We start from the raw sequence: 360 nt of genomic DNA on the forward strand, positions 1-360 counted from the left end.
AGCCAGGCCAGCCATAGTGTCTTGGCAGCTAAAGGGGAAGGTGTGCCCAGCCAAGGTGTCTGCCCCCGCCTCCCCTCAAAGGTTCTGCCAAACACCATACTGAGAAATAAAAATGAAGCTCCTACATTGGCAGCAGGGGAGGCACCCCTCCATCTTCACCCCCTACTGCTTTCCCAAAAGAGCTTATCTGCCAGGACCGGAAATCTCTTTAACATCACCACTCAGCTCTGAGTCCCTCTCCACATAGCCCAAGCCTGTAGCCAGACTAACAGCATAGCTAATTCTTGTCGAGTGACCCCACACCCCAAGTCTCAGTTCCAGTGCCCCTTCTTAGAAGGAGAGAAGAAAACATTTCTACAG

Source organism: Alligator sinensis, unplaced genomic scaffold (assembly GCF_000455745.1).
Source record: "Alligator sinensis unplaced genomic scaffold, ASM45574v1 scaffold241_1, whole genome shotgun sequence".
Taxonomy (NCBI): Eukaryota; Metazoa; Chordata; order Crocodylia; family Alligatoridae; genus Alligator; species Alligator sinensis.